Raw genomic sequence first — 22750 nt, 5'->3', positions numbered from 1 at the left:
GGCAAACCCTTTACTCACAGGGCCTGCGTTTCCATCCCTGTTCCATGGTGGTTGCCACCTGAGTAGATGCCCAGTCTCCTCTGGTTGCCCAAGGAGACAGGGGGTGTAGCTTCAGAATATCTGGGAGTGAGCCCTATTGTTGCCATAAGTTGGCTGCTGCTCTGCGCCTTGGGGCACTGCCGCTCTGGTGTCATTCCCTCTTATCCGACCATCCTCTTCTCACTCCCATACCCCAGAGTCTGCACTGACCAGCTGCAGTTTAGGCTCTGTCCACACCCCTCGAGAAATCACCCAAGAATCTGGACTCCTGGGGGACAGGCCTCCAGACCTCAGAGTGAGAGTGGAGGGGAGTGCTGGGAGCTCAGAGTTGCAGGTAGAGAATATATACAGTTTTATGCCTGACAGGAGAACGCCATGGCACCCTAGTAGGGGAGGTAGGTCCAGTTTTTAGAGAATCTCTCCCGTGGAGTGTAGTGGGAGGACCTTTGAACTCTGCTCGTTTGTTTGTGGGGCACTCAGAGCCATTCTCATGGGGGAGGGACTCCTGTCCACTTGGTGATGGATTTTGTACCTTTTGTTTGTATCCTTGGGGTTGCAGCTCACCTCACTGGGGTTGATGTGTGTTCTTCAACCTTCTCTCTTGGTGCAGCTCTAATCCACCAGGTTACTCGCTAAATTTCTGTCCTTCAACTGTCCTTCTGGATGGGAGCCTCTGTGGAAAGCTGGCTTCAGTCAGCCATCTTGTCTCTTGCCCCCCCCCCCCAATTTACCACAATTTATTAATCCATTCATGGGTTGATGGGCACTTGGGTTGCTTCCTCATCTTGGCAATTGTGAATTTAGCTGCAATAAACAATCTAGTGCAAATGTTCTTATGGTTAAATGATTTATTTTCTTCCCCGTATATACCTACACTTTTACACTGCTGATGGGATTACAAATTAATCCTCTTAAATTTTTCATGGAACACTGAAGAGCTTTTAGTGGCACATTGGTTGAAAATCACTGTTCTAGATCCTGTCTCTTCCCTCTCACAGGGCCATGTAGAAGCACCCACCCTCCAGAAGTCTTATCTGCTTTGAGTGTAGGAACCTGAGCTGAAAGCCCTTACATTTGTTTACCTGGCACTCCCACTATTCAGCGAGAATCATCCTGGGTGGTTTTCCATGCAAGATATTTTTTTCCATCAATGGGGGTTGGAGAGTAGGGATAGGACAGGAGGCAGAACTCTGGCAGTAATTCTGTGTGCCTGGTGCCTAAAAGGCCATGGATCAGTACTAGGGATTAGAGATTACTGTATTATACCATCCAGTAGAGCCAACTTTTTTTTTTTTTGCAAATTAATGTTATGATTTGAAATATCTGTTAGGAACTGACTAAATACCATTGAATGAAGGAAGAAAGAAAGGAGTAATCTAAGGAGTCATGCATGATTCTACATGGCTCCCTCCAGATGGTGAAGAGATAACCAACCACTGAATCTTCTAGAATGTCTTTAAAGAGTCATTTTCTAAGAATGATGATGTATTTTAAACCAAAGACATTTTTGGCGATAGGAGCTTGAAATGATCATTAAGGAATGAGTGAGATTTTCTTATGGTGAACACTTGCTAAAAATTCTCTCTGCCCACATTGCATGTTCCAAATAAACAGAAACTGAGTGAGAATATATTAATTTCCTTTAAAAGACACTAGTGGAATATTGTATTGGAAGAGATACAACTAATAGAAAAAAAAATATGTCCCCTGGTGAAAATTGAGTATTTGTGATGGAATTTGAGAATATTTCCCTTGGCAATAAGAGTAATATTTTTTCCTTGCTTTAGATAATTTCCTGATGGGAGACACTGTCTGTTTAGATATTTGTACTAATTTATTTGAGTCCAGTTATAGAATTGACTGTAGTTAATGTTAATCTAGGACAGACTGACACTTGATAACTGACTCATTCTCTAGTTAGGTTTTCCTGACAAACACCTCTTTCTCATTCACTCTTTCCTTTCATTTATCATGGAATTAAACCCAGACAAGAACATTAGACTGATGCTGAAATCTATGAAGAAGCAGTGAAGATTGAGTGATGTGGGACCTAAGTGCCCGACTTTTTCTATAGACTTAGAGGAATTCTGTGGGTGAGAAGGTGGCCACGTGGCCATCCCAGGCAAGGGCCTCTGCCTCCTTGAGGTTGCCCCTGGAAGACTTCCAGTGTTGAAATTCCCACTCACCTCAAAGGCTTGGCTCAGAGGTTTGTGAATTTCTGGAACCTTGGGGCCCTTACAATTGGCTTTAAAACAACATTAACAAAGATGAAAGCAAAACAAAGTGAAATAAAACAAAAATTCACTCTTTTGGTACTTTGTCTTATCACTGCCTGTAAACAGATTTCTTTTTCATCTTCACATATTATTTCATGTAATCATTATGTAGCATACCTTTTCCCTCTGGCATTTCTTCTCACTTTCCCAACTCCCAAAGCAACAGAGTTGTGTGCATTTGCCAAGTTTCTCTGTCCTTAAGACCCAGGTTGAAGTTGACAGTTGACATACTCTATCTGTGATCCTGCAAATGCATTATTGATCAGGGAGAGTGTGATACGGGCTCAGTGTTCATCATCTTTACAAATTAGAGCAGAACGGATGCAGGGGTAATAGAATGACACAGTAAATACACAGGGCACCTGTATAGAACAGTGTGTGAGACACTATTCTAAGTCCTTGTGTATAAAGCACATTTAATTCTCTTAGAAGCCCTCTGGTAAAAATACTATTATTATCCTATTTTTTTTTTTTTTTTGTAAGAGGACACTGGAGCAGAACACATTTAAGAAACTTGCCCCAAATTACATGGTCATTAAATGGAAAAGCCCAGATTCAAGCCCAGGCTGTCTGGCTTCATAGTCTGGGCTTTCTGTGTATCTGTGGTTCTCACTTGGCCCTTCAAAATATTCTATGGTTCTTTTCCCAAACAGGATTTCTCTTTCTAATCCTGCTTGGGTTATTCATCCATTCATTTAGTTGTTCATTCCATTATTCACACATTCATCCATTCGGAAAATAATTCCTTGGCACCCAGTGTGTTCAGACTCTATGCTCCATGCTGGGACTGCAGCGAGGATGGCCAGAGGCCCTGCCCTTGAGGAGCACAGTGTCTATCAGGAGAGCCGGGTGAACAAGTAAGTACAGTGTCAGCAGGTTCCTTATCATTTCTGCTGCATGTAATTGCATTTAATATTTGCTGCTTTGAGCAGTTGAAAGGGTGTGAACAGATTTATGGAGAATGTTTGAAAAGGGGGCAAAAATTGGGAAGGGAGAAGGGAAAAAAATTAGGAATAGAACATTTCAGAATTACTCATTTCTTAAAAGCAGCATTGGATTTCCAGGGCAAGGATATAATAAGATGCAAGCTAAAGACAGACAGCCTGTCCTTTATCATCAGCCTAAGGGGATGCGTATTTTAAAGATGGAGTAGCAGGTCCATTTTTATGCCCATGGTTTGTGGGTGGTTTCCAGTTCAGGGGACAGGTGGAAGGGGCAGCCTCTCATCCCAGGAGAAGTCTTAGCAAGCCAATCGCAGCAAGGCTCCATGCCCTTGCCTTCTCAGAAGATTGAACATCTTAGGGAACTTTGTTACCTTGTCAGTTTTGGTGTTTGATAAAGGCAAAGCCTCGGCTTTATGGTCTAGGGTCCCTGTGACTGGTGGGAGCTGCAGGCCTTGTCAGAGCCTTTTCTGTGTGCATCAGCAGCATTAGGTGACAGGGAAATTGCTTTCCTGCTCAGTCAGGTCTGGGCACCCATGGACGATGAAAGGGGCAACCCAGGATCACTCAGTCTCAGGAGTGGAGCGATTCTTTTAGGAGTCACCTGATCACTGTCTTACAAATCTCATTGCTTATCTAAAGCAGTTGAGAACATTTGTTTTATATATGCTCTGTAGTAGTCAGGGTTCTCCAGAGAAACAGAACCAATAGGATATCTATATCTGTATATCTATAAGTGCAGCAGATACATAGTGATAGTTATAATAGGAGATTTATTATAGAGATTGGCTCACATCTTTACAGACGTGAAGAAACTGAAGATGAAAGAAAGTTGATGGTGTAATTCAGTTTTAGTCCAAAGGCCTGACAACCAGCAGCTCCAATGTTCAAGGGCAAGGGAGGATGGATGTCTCACCTCAAGGAGACAGAGAGAGAAAGAATTCATCCTTCTTTTTGTGTAATCCTGCCATTAAGAGATTGGATGGTGCCTGTCCACTTAGGGTGAGGGTCGATCTTCCCTATGTAGTCTGCTGATTCAAATGCTAATCTCTTTCAGAGATACTCTCACACACCTACCTGGAAATAATATTTTACCAGCTGTCTGAGCATGCCTTAGCCCTGTCAAGCTCTCTCTCTCTTTGTCGTATCTATCTATCTATCTGTCTATCTATCTATCTCTATGTATGTCTGTATGTATCTATCTAAACTGTCTGTCTGTCTATCTATCTATCTCCAGATCTAGAAATTCTGATTATCAAGTTTGGGGTGGGACACAGGAACCTGCAAGCTGTGACTCAAAGCTGGATCTAGAATAGTGCTTCTCCCCAGGAGAGCGTAGTAGGCTTCACTTCAGATCTGTGGTGGGGCCCAAGAGTGCATGTCTAATTAATGTGTCCCGGAGACATTCAGAGCAGGGATCACTCTTCTAGTTGCAAGAAATTAAAATAACCTTCTAACCAGTGAAGTTGCTTTTTAGTTTATATTCAAATTCTTCTAGAAATATAGAGCTCTCACCATATAAGGTACTTCCTGCAATTTGAGAGACGTTTCAATTATTAACAAAAATCTCTATGCTGGGCTCAGTGTTTTGTAGCACAATGGTTATGGTGCCGGCCACATACACCAAGGTGGCAGGTTTGAACTGCCCCAGGCCAGCTAAACAATAATGACAATTGTAACAACAACAACAAAAAAAATAGCCAGGCATTGCGGTGGGTGCCTGTAGTCCCAGATACTTGGGAGCCTGAGGCAAAAGAATTGCTTAAGCCCAAGAGTTTGAGGTTGCTGTGAGCTGTGATGCTACGGCACTCTACTGAGGGCCACATAGAGAGACTCTGTCTCAATAAAAAAAATCTCTATGCTGGTAACTTCTGGAAAACACTGAAGTAGGGTGATTATGAATGAACTCTGGAGACAGGTGACGTGGTTAGAATCTTGCCTCTGAGTTTTGCTAGCTTTGTGACTTTGAGCAAATGCGTGGCATTCCTGGCAATAATAGTACCTACCTCATAGAATCATTGTGAGTTCTTAGTAACATTAATCCATGTCCTGATCCAATAAGATCAGAACAATGCCTGGCACTGAGTAAGCACATAATGGGCATTTTGTCATTGGTGCGGCTTCAGTACAAGTAGAATCATTGTGACATCAGTTGTGTTTTATTTCCCTGTCTCAGGCATTAATTGACCAGGTAGCAACTCATAAGACACTTCAAAGGCAGAAGCTAGAATTTATTCTTAGAAACACGCCACCAACCTTTTCAACCTTCACGCCTCAGGTGGTTGTGTGTCGATACACACCTGGGCAGTCTGAACTGCCTCATATTACTCTGTACAGACAAATTCATAAAGCTTCATGAATGTCGGCTCTCCTAGGAACAAAATTTAAATTTAAACTGCTGTAGTTCCATGTTAAGCCTGGGTGTTTCCCCAGTCCTAAACAGTGAGAGAACAAAGAATTGTTTTCCCTTTCTTCTTATATGATAAACAAGCAAACAGATATACAAAAATCCAGCAAGAATACTATAATAAAGGAATGTATACCTGCCTCTCTGATTACAAAATAGAATCTTAGGAGTATTTACAACCTCCCTGCATGTCCCTGGCTAATTGTATCCCTTCTTTTTCAGAGATAACAACTACTCAGAATTTGCTGTTTCTCATTTTCACATATGTGGTATACTGTAAATGCATGCATTCCTAAACAATGTAAAATATTATTTGGTATGTTTAAAAATTTTAGACCATATACCTTTCTTCAATTTGCTTTTTTTTCCTCTCTAAATTATAGCTGTAAATCCATTCAGGTAGCTATCTACAGCTTTGTTATTCATTTTCACTGCTATAGACTGCTGTACTCTATGGACATAACCCAATTTATTTCTCATTCTCCTGCTTGACAAATTCTTAACTCCTTTCGAGTGGAGAATGACTGTTTCCTCATCTCACATTCTTCCCCAATCTATCATGTATAGGATGCATTTGGTGGTTGGAATCTTCCACACTAGGTTTTGGAATTCAAAGACATTTTGTCTTCTGGATCATGCAGTTGAAAAGTGATTAGTTTCAATATTTTTTTGTGTTTGTTTCTTTTTGCCTCTACCATACTTTAAAATGTGTTCAAAAAAATCGAGTTCACTTCTTTGTTCCAGGCTAAGTAAGCCTCCTCCCGCCCCCACCAAGCAGTTGTTTCCATTGATAAATAGAATTATAAGAGTGGTTAATACAAAGAAGTGAAGGGCTCTCCCCCTTCCCCCTGTTCTTAGGTTGAAACTTGGTTATAGCTTCATGTGAAGGTCCTAAGTTAGTTTCATAGTAGGGGAGAGCGTTCGGAGGGAGGGGGACTGAAAGGATCACACATGTGGTGCATCTTACAAGGGTACATGTGAGCCTTGGCAAATGTGGAATGTAAATGTCTTGACAAAGTAACTAGGATAGTGCCAGGAGGGCTATGTCAACTAATGAGATGAAAATGTGTCAAATATTCTATGAAACAAGTGTATGGTGCCCCATGATCATATTGATGTACACAGCTATGATTTAATAAAAAAAATAAAAAATAAAAGTATTGTACTGCATAAAACAAACAAACAAAAAAAAAAAACAAAGAAGTGAAGGGAAAGGAATTGGGTGGGAGAAGAAATCTTAGTGGCTGAAAATACTGTCTCTCGAACTGAAAAAGAAGTTAACCAAATCAACACTGATGGCTACATGGTATAATTAGCATTTACCTTGCTAAGGTCTTGCCTCCCAAATTTGATTGCATATGTCTATGGTCTAGGGATTGTTAACATGCAGATTCTGATGCCACAGGTCTGAGGTCTGAGCTCAGAGTCTACATGACTAGACAGTTCCAGGTGAGGCTGCTGGGGCCACACTTTAGCAGCAAGCATGTATAGTTTAGACAGCACACACGTGGCTCAGACCTGAATTTGAACTTCGGCTCCCTTGTTTTCATTATTCTTGGGGGACATTGAGAAAATCAGTATCCAGTGCCCTGGCTCTGATCCTTGGATGCCATCATAAGCACCTGGGATATGTTTACAAACACAATTCCCAGATTAACTAAATCAGAACATTTAGAAGTGTCATGAAAGCATGAACAGTTTTAAAAGTGATTTCAATATGCAGCCAGGACTTCATAGAACCTTTATTTCTAGGCAGTTGTTCTCAAACTTTAGCAACTATCAGAATCACCTAGAAGACTTGATAACAACACAAATGAATCACAGCACCAGAATTTGTGATTCCACAGAATTTGCATTTCTGACATGTTCTCTCTGGTGATGTTGATGTTGCTGGTCCTACAGCCCCACTGCAGAGGACTTTGGCACAAAAGACGGATTCTCATCATTAAACTGGGTGTTAAGTATTTCCCATCTGTCACAGCCCATGGGAGGAGCAATGAAATAAAACACTGAGTATAACGTTTGACACACGCTGGACAATCAAGAAATGGTGGTTCCTTTCTATGATTGCTAATCCTGGTGTTAGGCCTATGCCCAAGTTAACTGTTTAGTTAATCTTAAATAGTTTGTCCATAACATTGGGTAGAGTATTTTCACCTCGTACCTTTGTTTCTGAATTTCTTTCTTAAAGAATCACTTTCAAGTGTGGTTAAAGTAGTACCCATCAGCTCTCAGAGGGTTTTAACTCATCTGGTTACAACGATGTTCTACTGGGGGACCAGCCTTGTTTGAGTTTTCTACCCCCGCATGCATACCCAGTGGTTACACGAGGCACTGCTTGTATACGATTCACCTGCTCATGCCTGGCAACCCTATCAAGCTCCTTGTCTGGTTCTATATCCTCATTATCCCCCCAGCTGCTCCCCAAAAGAAAAACCCTGCAGAGCATGATTTCCCTGGGGGGACACTACAGCCTGTGGGACTTCGGTGTGTGTAAAACCTGGTGCTCTCCCCAAGGGCTAGGAGATGTGCAGGGTAGAGTGGACAGGCCCCATCCCGAGGCTCCGCACTCTGTCATGAGCACTTTCCTCACTGCCACCCTGGTGTCCACAGTGACTGCATTGTGATTCTTCTCTACCCTTGAACACTGCATTGCCACATAGCTCTTTCTCAGTGCAAATGGTTCCCAGGTGGTGTTTTCTGGCCTGAAGTCTGTCACTTCATTACTATCTTTGTTAACCTGCAAATACCACCCTTTGGATTTTGCAAAGGAATACATCATTCTCACTAAATTCGCTGTGTCAAAAATGACTCTTCACCCGGCCTGTGGAGCTTCGTTGGTGAACTACAGCTATTGATCTTGCTTCCAGCATTGTGAATAATACAGACAATATGGTTTCTGGGTGTCTTGTCTGAAAACTGCCCAGATTTTGGACTTGAGCTTGATGCAAACTGCATTACAAACACGCCAAGCTTGTGCTGACAGCACTGAAAGCACTATGGGATAAACATTTGTGTTTGCTAAAAATGTCTCTGAAGAATTGGAAGTATTTCATCAGAAAATTTATCCATGCATTTCTGGGGGTGTTTCAATGCTTTCCATGACCCAAAAGCAATGGTTCCTGAGTGACTCATTCACCAGCTTCTGGTACATTTATAACACTACATTTTAAAAAGGAAAACTGAAAGTAAAAGATTAAATCTTACTGAAGATTGACTGGTCTCCTTTCTGAGGGACAGGAGAGATTAATTGATAGGATGTTTGCTATAGATAGGAGTTTTTGGCTTGAATGTGACTATTTTGCTACCACTTTAGTTTTCTTAGAAAATCTGGGTTAGAGGATCAAATCTGTTGCCTGAGAAAAGATGGTAACTATCACTGAGCAATTGCTGGGTTAATTAGGTCTGTCAATAATTCAGAGGACAATTGGAGCAAAGTGGAGACAGGTTTAGAGTCAGGGCTTGTTACTGTTTGTGAAACAGCCTGAAATAAATCCCTTTTAGGTCAATAAGTCTGGCTTGCTTTATTTTTTCCTTTGGAGTTGAATTTAGGCAGCATTTCCTTATAAAAGCTATGTGTTTATTAATTTCATTAAATACTTCACCAATTTAAAGTAGAACTTAACCTGGGAGGAAGAAATATACATTAAGGAGAGGTTACTGTTGTATGACCATTTGAAAAACCAGTTACTATCTATGTGATAATAACAAATGTTGTAGACATCCAACAAATGCTGGCAAGGATGCACTGCTGGTGGGACTGCAGACTAGTACAACCTCTGTGGAAACTAGTATGGAGATACCCCAAAGAACTAAGAGTGGGCCTACCATTTGCTCCAGCAATCCCACCACTAGGTATTTACCCCAAAACAAAAAAAGCAAAGAAAGACATTTTACAAAAAAGATACTTGCCCTTGATTTTATAGCAGCACAATTCACAATCATAAAGATGTGGTAACAGCCCATGTGCCCATCCAAACATGAGTGGATTAATAAAACATAGCATGTATATGAATAAGTAGTATTCAGCTATAAAAAAGGGTGATCTAGTTTCTTTTATAACAAGCTGGGTGGAAGTGGAGACCATTCTTCCAAGTGAGGTATCACAAGAACTGGAAAACATACACCACATGTACTCAACACTAAATTGTAAATAATCAACATCTATGTGCACATATGGAAGTAAAACTCAATGAAAATTATACAAGTAGGAGAGAGGAGGAGGGGATGGGCAAATTGATACTCAGCGTGTACAATGTACATTATCTGGGTGAAGGGTGTACGTACAACTTTGACTCAATCTGTACGAAATCAAATTATGTAACCAAAATGCATGTACCCCCCATAATATTCTGAAATTTAAAAAAACCCACTGAAAGTAATAAGAAAATAACCATGACAATATTAAGAGTGATTCTGAGGTATTGTGTGCCTTCTATGTGCCAAGTACCTTGCCTGTATGATTTCTAATTTCACAATGACACATTAAAACAAGATTACTATTTCCATGGTTATGGATGAAGAAACTGAGGCATAAAAAGGTTGAAGGAGTTGTCCAAGATTACATGGTTGATAAGCAACACAGCTGGGAATTTAACTCAAGACCCCATGGCTCCAAACCTGCCCACTCTGAGGAGGCAAATGGCTCAAGGAGAGACTGGTCCTTGAAAGTATTTGAAATGCCAGAGGTGACATTCTGGTTCCAACAGGCACTGTGGCACACCTCTGATTTGGGGCTCTAACTACATGTACCGGGTAGCAATTATCAGTAGTGTTTTTTATAGCTGTAGAAAAATGCTGGGGAGATAGAATTTTTATCCCCATTTTACATAGATGGAAATTAACAGAAACAAAAAAATTCTTGCTTAAAATCATATGGGTAAACAGATAGAGCAAGAATTTAAATTCTATTTTGTCTTGACAACATAAAGCATTCTGAATTTTTTTATCATGTATGTGCCATATTTGAATATTGTAACTAGATTCTACAAATATAAGAGCATTTGAACTGCTTAAACATGTTTTGGGTTGTGTTTTATATCTTCCCTCTATCTATCATCTATTATTTTAATGTATAAATAAAGGTATAAAAAAGTATTCTTTATATTTTGGTAAACATCATCAGATCAGGTTGAAGTCACATATGTCCACTTTTACTATTTCACTCCTTCTTTTTCCCTCCATGGAGGTAAATATTATAAAATTTTATATGCATAGTCTATTTTTTGACTTGTGCTACATCTATTGCATACGTACTATATTCATAAATACACATAGAATTTTTGTTCTTTTTAAATGTATATAAGCAGTACCATACAGCATGTATCATTATGTAACTTACTTTTATCTTTTAAGATGATATCAGACCATCCTTGAATTCCTAATGTAATGCATTGTGTTCAAGTAGGATTAATTATTATTTTAAAAAGTAAACTGCCTAATTCATTCTGTGAAAATTTTCTTGGGCATTTTCCTTAAGAATGGTTTATAGTTTAGTTTTCCTGACTGATTTGCTTTCTTATGCATTACGATGTTACTAGTTTATAAAGATGAATTAGAGGAATTCCATTTCTGGAATGGCAACATAATGAGATCTGTGAAACTGCTTCCCAGAAAAATAGCAACAGACTTTATTTTTTAAGAAAACAACCATTTAAAGTATCTGAAAATTTTCCTAGGGGCACATTGCAAATAAGTAAACATTTATTCAAGAAAATCTACTAAAACTCAGTAGAAATAGTGAGAGTCTGTGGCATTTAACAATGACCCATCCTCTCTTTTCCTCTCCCTTTTAGCTCAGCATGCTGGATACTCCACCCTAGGCAGATGCAACCAAGACACAGGACTCACTATTCCCAAAGCTATGAGTTGAAAGCTAAGTTTTCCCAGACAAGCAAATCCTTGGCACCCCTCATCCTCCCTAGCCATGTGTTGCCATGGCTAAATTGCAGGTGAGTTTGGTAGGTTGGAGGCTCCCTTATTCCTTCATACTCCTAACTCATGGCCCAGAGGCTCTACCTCAGGCATGGTATGCTGAGAACACTGGAGCCCCATCACTGTCACCCCACCTCAGTCATAGGATGGAGGAAGTTCCATATCAGGAAAGGCCAGCCAAGAAGACCCTAGGTTAGTGTTGCTGCTCAATGTTCTCATCTCAATGAAGAGCGATTTTTCAGAGAAAATCAGACAACTAACCCTGCTTCCAGCTTTGAAGTTGGTGGCTCAGAGATTTTACCCAGGGGGAAAAGGCAGGATTTAAGAGCTTCAAAGCCATCACCAATGGAACTGACTTTAGTTGAAATGGGGATCAGGGTAAGTTTAAGTCTAAATGCATGCACAGTAGAGGTTTGTGAGGTGAAAGCATTGAGCCAAATATAAGGCCAGTCAGTTTACTGGAGAGAGATTCAAGGAAAGAGGAAGCTAAGAAGAGCCCCCTGGGATCAGAACGAACTTCAAACACCACTCTCAAAAACTGCCCATGCTAGGGGACCCAAATATAATTGGATTACATTGTAGAACAGTTTATGCCCACCAAGACATTGTTGAAAACAGCAGAACAATCATCTGGCAATTAGTAGAGCCTAGCTTCTGAGAGAGTATTGCCAAAACCACTGTTATCCCAGGGTGACTGTGGTCATACCCACCACAGCTGTGCTCCCTGAAGAACAACTTCAGAGGCTACACACAATTGGTAGTGGGGAATAGACTTCACTAAAATAGTCCAGCAATTTACTAACAAAATGCACAAGTAAACAATAAAAACATACCACAGGGTGGGACACCAGTATCCAGAATTGCTATAATAAATATCAAGAAAATCTCATTTTCAAAAAATTTATGAGACATACAAAGAAAAAGAAAAATAAGATACATAAACTAGAAAAGAAGATAACAGAAACTGCCTGGGAAAGAGATAAGATGTTAAATTTATAGCAGCACTTTAAAATAACTATCCTAAATATATTCAAAGAACTAAAGGAAGCCATTGTTAAAGAAGTAGAGTGTGATGACAATGTAATATAAAATAGAGAATAACGATAAAGAGACAGAAATTTTAAAAAGAGTCAAATGAAAATTCTGTAGTTGAAAAGTAGAGTAACAGGGAGGTGCCTGTAGCTCAGTGGGTAGGGCATTGGCCCCATATATTGAGGGTGGTGGGTTCAAACCTGGCCCTGGCCAAACTACAACAAAAAAATAGTTGGGCCTTGTGGTAGGCCCCTGTAGTCCTAGCTACTTGGGAGGCTGAGGCAAGAGAATCGCCTAAGCCCAGGATTTGGAGGTTGCTGTGAGCTGTGTGATGCCATGGCACTTTACTGAGGGTGATAAAGTGAGAATCTATATCTACAAAATAAAATAAATAAATAAAAATTAAAAAAAGAAAGAAAATACAGTAACTGAAATGAAAAATTCAGTAAAGAAACTCAACAGTAGATGAATGGGCATAAGAAAGAATCAGCAATCTGAAAGGTAGATGAACATAAATACAGTTTGAAGAGTATAGAGGGGAAAAATCAAATAAAAATGGACAGAGATCAGAGAAATGTGGCACAACATTAAGCACGCCAACATACGTATAGGATTATCGGAGAAGAGAAAGGCTGGAAAAAAATAAAAAAGAAATGGCTAAAAGTTTCCCCAGTTTAATTAAAGACATTTATCTATGCATCCAAGAAGCTCAACAAACTGCAAAAACAGTAAATATTGTAAAGAGAACATCATAATATAAATACTGAATGCCAGAGACCAGGAAAGAGTCTTGAAAGCAGCAATAGAAAAATGATTTATCATGTAGTAGGGGACTCTAATAAGATTAAAGCTGACTTCTCATTAGAAAGAATGGAGGTCAGAATGTTCTAGACTCTAAGTCTAAATACTTCACTTATCAAACAATTGTAAAGAAATAAAGATAGTTTGTAAGAATCTTACGGTTTAGTCATAAACAAAAACTAAGAGAATTAGTTATTAGCAGAATCATCTTACAAGAACTACCAAACAAATTTCTTCAGAATGTAAAGCAAGTAAGAAGAAAGTGACCCTGGGGTAATAATTCCATTTCCCAAGGAAAAACAAAGAGCACTGGTAAATGTAATTCTACTATTATCAAGAACATCATAAATGCTTCACCTTTCTTACCTTAACTGATTAAATAATGTGTAAACAATATATAACGATATAGTGGTTCTATGACATATATGAACAGTTATGGAATACAATTGTCAATAATGCAGCAAAGGAGGTGGGTGGGAACAAAGCTGTGCTGAAGTAAGAAAATGAGAAAAGATGGTAACTTAATTCCACAGCAACATGTTAAGAGAACCAGAAATTGTAAACAGAAAGTTTAACATAACAAACTCTGCTCTCTTTCATCTCTCAACTTCTTTAAAAGATAAAATTATATTAATATAAAGTAATAATTATATCTTATTATTGGGTTTATAACATTTATATATAAACATTAATACACAAAAGGAGGGAGAGGAATTCAAGCTATATCCTGTTTTATATATTTTTATATCTTACTGGAATTAAGTTAGTATCACTCTGAAGTAGGGTCTTATAAGTTAATGTGTACATGATAAACCCCAGAGAAATAATCAGAGATACCTAAACAAAATAGTGGAAAAAATTATTTAAATAATTAAATTGTAACATTCCATTAATATAAAAGAAAACAGTAAAGGAGAAATAGAGGCTCAAAGAAACATGAAACATATAGAAATAAAACTTAAGTGATGGTCTATATAAATAATTACGTTCAACGTCAGTAGATTAAACCAGCTTATCAAGAGGCAAAGATTGTTGGCTGGAAGAACAAGATCCAATTATATGCTGTCTGTAGGAGGCCAACACTTAAGATTCAATGAGACAAGTATATTGAAAGTAAAATGATGAAAAAACTATATCATGCAAACATCAATCATAAAGCTAGAGCGATTATGCCAGTATCAGACAAAATCACTTTAAAATAATGTTACTAGAGAGTAGGCAGACATCATATAATGACAAAAAGGACAATCTATCCAGAAAATATAGCAATTATAACTATATATGCACCTCAAAACAGAGCCCCAGAATACGTACAGGAAAAACTGACAGAATGGAGGGCAGAAATAGTCATCAGTAATAGTTAAAGGCATCCATCCACCTCTCACTTTTAGTAGTAGGTAGAATAAATATGAAGATGAAAGCAAAGATATGGAAGACTTGAAGAACACTATAAATCTAGTTGTAACAGCATCTGTAGAATACTACTTCCCAAAATAACAACAGAATCCACGTTCTTCTAAAGTACTCAAGCAATATTCTTCAGGATAGAGCCTGTGTGGGTCATAAAACAAGCCTCAATACATTTAAAAGGATTCAAAACTCACAATATGCTCTTCAACCACAATGTAATGAAATTAAAAGTCAATACCAGAAAGACATTTTAGACATTCACAAAGATGTAGCAATTGAACAACACACTACTAAATACCCAATGGGTTAAATAGGGAATCACAAAGGAACTTATTAAATACTTCAAGATGAATGAAATTGAAAGCATACCATAACAAAACTTATGGGGTATAAGTACAGCTAAAGCAGTACTTAGAAGAAAATCTATAGTTGTAAAACATTCACCTTAAAAGAGATGAAAAACTTCAAACTAATAACCTTAACTTCTACCTTAGATACTGAAAAAGCTAAACATAAAGCGAAACATAAATCAAGCAGAAATTAACAAAATATTAATTCTATTCTCAGAATCAGAGACTAGAAAAACAATAAATAAAATCCCTGAAGCCAAATATGATTTTCTTCCTGAAAAGATAAACAAAAATTAGAACTCTTTGGCTAGACTGACCATAAAAATAGAAGAGGACTCAAAATTAATATAGGAACAAAAAAGTAGAATTGCTACCAACTTTACAAAAATAAAAACTTTTATAAGGAATACTATAAACAATCGTATGCCAATGAATTATATAAATTAGGTGAAATAGAAAGTTCATAGTAACACATGAACTGCCATAACTGGCTCAAGGAAAAATATAAAGTATTTATGTATATTAAATATTTATTTTTAATATATTTATTTTAATATTTATTTTAAAGATATAAATCAAGTAAAGAGATTAATTAGAAATTTAAAAGCCACTCACAAAGAAAAGCCCAGATGCAGAGAGCTTCACTGGTAAATTATACCAAGCATTTAAAGATGTAGTAAAAACCAGTAATTCACAAACTCTTCCAAAAATATTCACAGTGGAGAGACAACTTTCCAACTCATTCTGTGAGGCTAGTATTGCTCTTACACCAAAACTAGACAAACAAATCACAGAAAAATTATAGCTAATGTCTCTTATAAATATAGATTCAAGAAATTCTTAGCAAAGTATATCCAACAACTTATACAAAGTGATTATACACCATAACTAACTGGGATTTACTCAGGAGTGCCAAGTTGGCTTAGCATATGAAAATCAGTTAAGGTAACGTACCATATCAATAGAACAGAGGACAAAACCACATGATGATCTCAAAAGATGGACAAAACTACTGAACGAGACCCAAGAGCTTTTTTCTAATAAAAAAATTCAACAAAAATTAGGAAGGAATTTCCTCAATCTAATAATGGCATCTGTAAAAAACCTTACAACTAGGGCGGCGCCTGTGGCTCAGTGAGTAGGGCGCCGGCCCCATATGCCGAGGGTGGCGGGTTGCTCGGGAGGCTGAGGCAGGAGAATCGCATAAGCCCGAGAGTTAGAGGTTGCTGTGAGCCGTGTGACGCCACGGCACTCTACCTGAGGGCGGTACAGTGAGACTCTGTCTCTACAAAAAAAAAAAAACAGGAATGTATATGGAGAACACTCAGAGATCTAAAAATAGATCTGCCATTCAATCCTGTAATTCCTCTGCTGGGCATATACCCAGAAGACCAAAAATCACAACATAACAAAGATATTTGTACCAGAATGTTTATTGCAGCCCAATTCATAATTGCTAAGTCATGGAAAAAGCCGAAGTGCCCATCGATCCACGAATGGATTAATAAATTGTGGTATATGTATACCATGGAATACTATGCAGCCTTAAAGAAAGATGGAGACTTTACCTCTTTCATGTTTACATGGATGGAGCTGGAACATATTCTTCTTAGTAAAGTATCCCAAGAATGGAAGAAAAAATATCCAATGTACACAGCCCTACTATGAAACTAATTTGGGACTCTCACATGAAAGCTATAACCCAACTACAACTTAACAATAGGGGGAAGTGGGAAAGGGGGAGGTGGGTAGAGGGAGGGGAATCGGTGGGATCACACCTGTGGTGCATATTACAGGGGTATTTGCGAAACTTGGTAAATGTAGAATATAAATGTTTTGGCACAGTAACTGAGATAACGCCGGAAAGGCTATGTTAACCACTGGGATAAAAATGTGTCAAATGGTTTATGAAGTGAGTGTATGATGCCCCATAATCATATCATTGTATACACTTATGATTTAATAAAAAAATTAAAAAAAAAAAAAAAAAAAAAAAACAAAACAAAAAACTTACAACTAACATCATACTTAGAGATTGAATATTTCACCCCTGTGTTCAAGAACAAGATGATGTCAACTCACCACTTGTATTCAACAGTTTTTGGAGATAACACCCATGGAAGTTAGGTATAAAATGAAATAAAAGGTATATTAGGTGGATAAAGGTATATTAGAGGAAGAGGGAGAGACCTCTCTGATCTTCTTGTAAGGGCACTAATCTTATCTAATAAGAGGACCCATCCTTTTGATGTAATTCAACCTTAATCACTTCCTTTCTTCAAATACAGCCACAGGTTAGGATTTTAATACATTCAGTCCATAATATGCCACCATCCCCCACCCCACCTCCTGCAATTCATGTCCTTCTCATTCTAATCTAGCACCACTAAAAGTCTTATTCCACTAACCCCTGTAAAGTCTAAAGTCCAAAGTCTCATCTAAATATCTTCTAGGTTAGATATGGGTGAGACTTGAGGTATGATTCATCCTAAGGCAAAATTCTTCTCTACCTTTGAACCTGTGAAACCAGGCAAATTATGTTTCCAAAATACAACAGTGGGACACACATAGAACAGACATTCCCATTCCAAAACAGAGAAAACAAAAGGGAACAAGGAGTGATGGGCCCTGATCAAGTGATGGGCCCTGATCAAGTCTAGGAAAGCACATTTAATTAGATCTCAAGTCTTGAGAATAATTCTCTGTGGTTTGACGCTCTGCCTGCCCTCCAAGCCAACTTATGTGTGCAGTATCCCCCTCATAGAAGGCTCCACCTTCTAGGCTCGCTGGGGGAGTGGTTTTACCCCCTTGGCTCTTCTGGGCAGGAGTACCACCCCTGGGAACTGAGAAGAAAGCATCCTTGCCATAAGGCCTGTGGTGGGAGTGGGAGCCCTGGCAATCTTTGTATCACCTTCAGGGTCATTCCCCCCATCTGGAAGGATAACATCTATTTGCAGGTGGCTAGCTTTGTCATCCCATCTTGTAGAATCCAATAAATCAGACAGCCTTCCTTCCTCCTATTCCATTATTTCTGTACCTGTTATTCTGAGTTGACAGTATTTCTGCTGATATAATTCCATCTCTGTTCCTGGCTTCTATTTGAGGTGGCTGGTTAAATTCGTGGCACATACCCATACTAATCTACTTATCCAAAGGTTATTCAGCCAAACCCTTAACATTATTTTCTGAATAAGCTTTCTCAATTTTTACAGTATGGACAGGCAGGAAATTTTCCAAATCTTCAAGATTTGGTTCCTTTTGATTAAAAATCCCTACCTCAATTCATCTCTCTCCTCTCACATTTTGCTATAAACAGTCAGCAGGACCCTTGCCATGCCTTCAACATTTTGCATAAAAATTCCCTCAGCTAAATATCTAATTTCATATTCACAATGTCTGTTTTCCACAAAACACTAGAATACAGTTTAGCCAAGTTCTTGACAGCTTTATAACAAGGATCAACTTTTCTCATTTTGGGCTGAGACTTTGGCAGGATGGCTTTTAATGTCCACATTTCTACTGACTCACTGTTCATAATGATAAATGTATTCTCCAAAAAGATGAAGGCTACTCTGCAGTTCCCTTTTCTTTGTGTCCTCTTCAGAAGCACCTTTAACAAGCGTATTTCTCATACAGAAATACAGGCCTCTTTTAAAGCATGCATCTCAAAACTCCCTCAGCCTCTCCCATTATTCAGTTCCAAACTTGCTTCTACATTTTTAGGTATTTGTTATGGTAGCACCCCATTTCTCAGTAACCAAATCTGTCTGCTCAGGCTTCTGCACCAAAATATCATTGACTAAATGGCTTAAACAGCAGGAATTTATTTTTTCAGATCGAGGTCTGGAAGAGTCAGTTTCTGATGGGATCTCTTCTTGGCTTAAAGGAAGAAAGCCATCTTCTGCTGTGACTGCACGTGGTGAAGAGGGGAGGTGGTGCTCTAATCCTCCCAGCGCAGGGCCGCCTTCTTATGACCTCATTTATACAGACATAATGGAGGTTACGGGCTCCATGTATGATTTTTGGAGAGGAGACAAATATCCAGTCCATAATAAAAGGCATTCCGATCATGAAGAAAGGAGCGAAACGCTCTCTGTTTACCAACAACGTGATCTTGCGAGTATAAAATAGAAGGAGCCCAGTGAGACACTGTTGGAATTAATAAGTGAGTTTGTCAAGGTGAAGGGTACAAGAGCAATGGACCCACATGGGTTTGGTTTCTACATATTTATAATCAATCAAAAAATGAAATTTTGAAATCCAATGTGTAACAGTGTCACACAGAATAAGTGACACAGTTCAGTGAACTGAACAAGAAGCAGCACAAAACTTTGAAAATGATAAAACATCACAGAGAAGAAATAAAGGGAAAGGCATCTTATGTTCATGGATCACAAGACAATATTGTTAAGATGGCAGTACTCCTCAAAAAGTTTACAGATTCAGTAAACTTTCTATCAAAATCCCCGCTGAATTCTTTGTTAGAAATTGACAAGATAATCCTAATATGAAAGTGAAGGGCTCAGAATAGCCAAAATACTCTTGAAAAAGAGGAATGATGCTATACTCACATTTCCTCATTTTATAATTTACCACAAAACTGTGGTGATCAAGGCTGTATTTCCATAAAGATGGATAGATAGATCCTCAACAACACCAAGAAAAAAAAGAGTCCAGAAAAAAATCCTCACTTATACATACAATTGATTTTTCTAAAGGAAGTTAAACCATTCTGATGGGAAAGGGATGGTCTTTCTAACACATGGTGCAGGGACAGCTGCATATCCACAGCAAAAGAATGAATTTGGATCACAACTTCACACCATATAAAAAATTTATCCAAAATCGATCAAATACTTACATGTAAGAGCTAAAGCTTTATAATGCTTATAAGACAATATGGGGGGCAAATCTTCTCACCTTGAATTGAATGCTGGTTTCTTAGATGTGACACTGACAGCATGAGCAAGAAAAGAAAAAAATAGATAAATTGAACTTCACCAAAAGTGTATTTTAAAGGACATTGTCAAGAAAGGAAAAAGACATAACACAAAAGAGAAGGAAGTACTGGCAAATCTTATACGACACAGGACTTGCATCTAGAATACATGCAAACTCTCACAACTCAATAACAGAAAGACAAATAGCCCGACTGAAGAAGTGGATGGAGAAGGATGGGAACAGAGAATTGTCCATCAGAGACATCTAAAAGACCAGTAAGCCACGAAGCCTTGATGTTATTAGCTATCAGGAAATGCAACTAAAAAACCACAATAAGATATCAACTCACACCTCGTAGGGTGGGCGCAATGAAAAGACAAAAACCATTGCTGGGAAGGGTGTGGAGTAATTAGAATCCTCCTCCTCTGTTAGTGTGGATGTAAAAAGGTGCAGCCCTGTCATACTTTAGAGATCTTGAAAAAATAATACTTCGTTTTATATGGAATCAGAAAAAAACTCAAATAGCCAAGACATTACTCAGAAATAAAAACAAAGCAGGGGGAATCACGCTACAAGACCTCAGACTATATTATGGCAACCTGTAGAAGACTGAATCTGGACCCACACCTTTCACCATTAACTAAGATAGACTCTTACTGGATTAAAGATTTAAAGATTCAAAGATTAAAGATTAAACTTAAGACATGGAACTATAAAAATACTAGAAGAGAGTGCAGAGAAAACCCTTAAAGAAATCGGTCTAGGCAAGTATTTTATGAGGAGGACCCCCTGGGCAATTGAAGCAGTTTCAAAAATACACTACTGGGACCTGATCAAAGTAAAAAGCTTCTGCACAGCCAAGAACACTGTAAATAAAGCAAGCAAACTGCCCTCAGAATGGGAGAAGATATTCGCAGGTTATGTCTCCGACAAAGGTTTAATAACCAGAATCCACAGAGAACTCAAACGTATAAGCAAGAGAAGAACAAGTGATCCCATCGCAGGCTGGGCAAGGAACTTGAAGAGAAACTTCTCTGAAGAAGACAGGTGCACGGCCTACAGACATGAAAAAATGCTCATCATCTTTAATCATCAGAGAAATGCAAATCAAAACTACCTTGAGATATCATCTAACTCCAGTAAGATTAGCCCATATCACAAAATCCCAAGACCAGAGATGTTGGCGTGGATGTGGAGAAAAGGGAACACTTCTACACTGCTGGTGGGAATGCAAATTAATACATTCCTTCTGGAAAGATGTTTGGAGGACACTTAGAGATCTCTATTAGATCTCTATTTTTAGAGATCTAAAAATAGATCTGCCATTCAATCCTAGAATTCCTCTACTAGGTATATACCCAGAGGACCAAAAATCACATTATAACAAAGATACTTGTACCAGAATGTTTATTGCAGTCCAATTCATAATTGCTAAGTCATGGAAAAAGCCCAAGTGCCCACTGATCCACGAATGGATTAATAAACTGTGGTATATGTACACCATGGAATATTATGCAGCCTTAAAGAAAGATGGAGACTTTACCTCTTTCATGTTTACATGGATGGATCTGGAACATATTCTTCTTAGTAAAGTATCTCAAGAATGGAAGAAAAAGTATCCAATGTACTCAGCCCTACTATGAAACTAGTTTATGGCTTTCACATGAAAGCTATAACCCAGTTATAACCTAAGAATAGGGGGAAGGAGGAGAGAGAAGGAAGGGAGGGGGAAGGATGGGCGGAGGGAGGGTGTTTGGTGGGATTACACCTGTGGTGCATCTTACAAGGATACATGTGAAACTTAGTAAATGTAGAATATAAATGTCTTAACACAATAACTAAGAAAATGCCAGGAAGGCTATGTTAACCAGTGTGATGAAAATGTGTCATATGGTCTATAAACCCAGTGTATGGTGCCCCATGATTGCATTAATGTACAGAGCTATGATTTAATAATAAAAAATAAATAAAGAATGTAAAACAAGCAAAAAAAATTTCATTAAGTGATGTTGTTACATGAGCCATCATGTTTGTTAATTTTGATATCATAAGCCAAGTCTTTGCCTTTAGTTTATTACCATTGCACCAATCCATTTTGATTTAAAATTTTTAAGTAAATTTTTATTTACTTAAAAATTTTAAATAGGTGCAATTTTAATTATTTTTAATTTTGTTTACTAAATTTTAATAAATTTTCATTTACTTAAATGTAATATTTTTAATGTTATCCCAATTTAGTAATAAACACATTAAAAATTAAAAACAATGACAATTTTATGTTTGATGTTTCATATCCTTACTATTGGAATGAAATATTCACAATAATTTATGTTAATGCAGTTGTTTTTCAATGTTTTTAAATTATGATCCTTTAATAATATATGATTAAATATAAACAACAAAAAAGAAAAAAAAGAAAAAATAAATAAAATGGTGCAGCCACAGTGGAAAACCGTCTGGCAGTTCCTTAAAACGTTAAAGATAGAGTACATGGGACCTGGCAATTACGCTTCTTGGTTTATAGCAAAGGTAATTGAAAACACACGTCCATACAAAAAGTTGTACATGAATGCTCATAGCAGCATTATTCACCATAGCCCCAAAGTGGAAATAACCCAA

Source organism: Nycticebus coucang, chromosome 2 (genome assembly GCF_027406575.1).
Source record: "Nycticebus coucang isolate mNycCou1 chromosome 2, mNycCou1.pri, whole genome shotgun sequence".
In the NCBI taxonomy this organism is placed as follows: domain Eukaryota; kingdom Metazoa; phylum Chordata; class Mammalia; order Primates; family Lorisidae; genus Nycticebus; species Nycticebus coucang.
This window is presented reverse-complemented; position numbering follows the sequence as displayed.